This window comes from Helianthus annuus, chromosome 5 (assembly GCF_002127325.2).
Source record: "Helianthus annuus cultivar XRQ/B chromosome 5, HanXRQr2.0-SUNRISE, whole genome shotgun sequence".
In the NCBI taxonomy this organism is placed as follows: Eukaryota; Viridiplantae; Streptophyta; class Magnoliopsida; order Asterales; family Asteraceae; genus Helianthus; species Helianthus annuus.
Genome location: NC_035437.2, coordinates 58,217,722 through 58,220,568, shown reverse-complemented (window position 1 = coordinate 58,220,568; position 2,847 = coordinate 58,217,722).

The window sequence follows — 2,847 nt, the reverse complement described above, 5'->3', positions numbered from 1 at the left end:
TGTCAAATAAGCGGTTCAAAAAGTGTTCCTATGAGCGATTCATAAAGGTCCTATGAGCGGTTCATAAAAGTATTTACGAGCGGTTCAGATAATATTTTGAGCGATCCAGAAATGACGTCAGCAAACACGAATCGCTTTTTAAGCAAAAATTCAATTTTAATCAAATTTAAGCCGAATTAAGGTCTGAAAATTTCCAGGTTTTGTTAAATCATCATTCCGCACATAATATGTAAATTTGAAGCAAATTTGACCGTAAAAAGTTGCGTTTTTCGAAAAAGAAGGGTGTAGAAGCAGAAAAATGATGAAAAACAAGCTGAATATGCGAGATCTCCTCCTCCTTGGCTCTGATACCAATTGTAGGATCGGATTTCGACCTAAACGAGTCGTTCGGAGGAGCTCAAATCCGTTTCAGCGGCGGAAACAAAGAAACGGACGTATACACAGCTTGTATCACACTTTAATCCTCTTGTATATTAATATTACAGCGTTTACAGTAAGAGGAAATACCGGCAGCACCTCGGTATTAGTTTCTAACTCTGTTACAAATGAAATGACAACACTACCTATATATAGTAGATGTGAACCGCTTGAAGGACATGTACGTAAAAGCGGTTCAGCAACGTTCATAAAAGCGGTTCCCATGTGACGTTAAAGTGGTTCAGATCATCATGCCGTAAAGGCGGTTCCCATGTTCATTAAAGCGGTCCGAATGATTTACTCTAAAAGCGATGCATCATGTTGTTGTAAAGGCTTGTCATCTTGTAGACTTTTACCTCATTGGACCAAATAATGGTGATGTCTCATTTGACCTTCATATGGTCCAATCAACACAAAGCTTGACATTTAAGATCTTGCAACTTATCATGTGTTTTTGTCGTTTGTTGTTGCTAATGAACATTGCATAATGATGATGTCACATGATGTCATCATCAAGCATGATGACATCATGTTTGACCAGATCCGCATCGCAACCCGAACTCGACATTAGACGTAGTCGACAGATGACTGCACCAACACATCTGTTATGTCTTGACTTGAATTATATTTAACATGATAATAAATGATCTGAATTTAAATAATGTAACCGCCCAACTGTTTATCTTCTACGTCGACTTTTGAAGGGTTACCGGAACCCGATGACTGTTCATGTTTGTAACCGACTTCCACCTTCTATATAACCCCCGAACAACACTTCTAAATCGTTCCTTCACACTCGATCGTCGAAACCAAAACCGCGAACCCGATCATCGAAGTAACCCGAAACAACAACCGCAACCCGTTCGTCGCCGGAACCACCCTCGCCGGAACTATGAGCCACCACCGATCACCACCACTTCGCCGCCGTGCCCGCAACCGTCCGGTAACCGTTCCGTTTCCCGTTTTCTTTATATATATATATATATACAGTTTCGATTCTATTTTTTATATATATGTTACAGTTTATTATTATTATTATTATTATTATTATTATTATTATTATTATTACTTATTAGTTTATTAATCTTATTAATATAAACCTTATTTATTTATTTATAATCAAATATATCTATATTTTTAGAATAATGATTACTATTAAATCAGATTTATTAATACTATTATTAATATTAAAACAGATTTATTTATATAATTATTATTATTAAACAGATTTATTAACATAATTTAAATCAGAAATATTAGTCCTTAATTAAATCAGAATTATTTATAAAATCAAGTTTAATTATTATTATTATTTAACAGATTTACTTGTATATTTTTAAATCTGAAATATTATATTAAATCAGAATTATTTTATTAACACATAATTGTTATTTCTGTTATTTATAATCAGAATTATTATTTAAAACAATATTTTAATCAGAATGTATATTTTTAATCAGAATTTGTATTATTTATTTAAATCAGAAATTATATTTCAGAATTATTATTTAATTACTATATAAATCAGAATTAATATAATAATCAGAATTATTCTAGAATAAATAGATTTATTATTTTATTTAGATTGGAATTATAATTTAATCAGATTTACTATTTTAAATCAAAATTATTAATCTATGATATTTATATATATATGTATATGAATTGTTATTTTAAGTGCATAATAATCAAGAATTATTATTTGTTTTAGAACTAGTATTTATAATACTTGGAAAAATCAGTCATAGTATTTTGATAGTATATACAAATCAATATTTATTTTATTTACCTATTTATAAATGAATTGTCATATATTTTATCAAATATAAAAGTATGAAACACATGATTATTATATTAGACATGTTTATATTATTTTTATAAATGCCTTGTTATTCAAATAATCATTAAATTCCCAATATTTAACAAATCCTCAAAATTAATAGGGTAATTCTCTTGTGCACCTTCTCTTGGGAAATCTCTTGATTCTTAATTATTCCAAGAAATACACAACGCAACCTAAGGTGAGTATACATGACCCATTTTCCGTTTTATCACATTTTGGGTGCTGTATGCATTTCCTATATCAAAAACACTATGTTAAACATTTTTGCACTGTCAATCCACATTTCATGTGAATCTATTTGACTCATGTTAATCATGTTATGCTAATGTTAAACATTTATGATTGTGTGTTCATTAACTTTCCAAGCCTCCCCTAACAATGGCAGCGCTGTAGGTTGTAACGCCCCTCCCATAATATTATGGGTATTGTTAGGATTTATTCTATGTTACTCATTTTACCACCCTTTTTGGGTAGGCACGTTAATTGCGTTAAACTTTGGTTTGAACACATATATTCATCGTTACGAGTATAACTGTTAATATGAAATCATGTATTCACGTGGATTTGATCAAGTTAAACTATTTTAA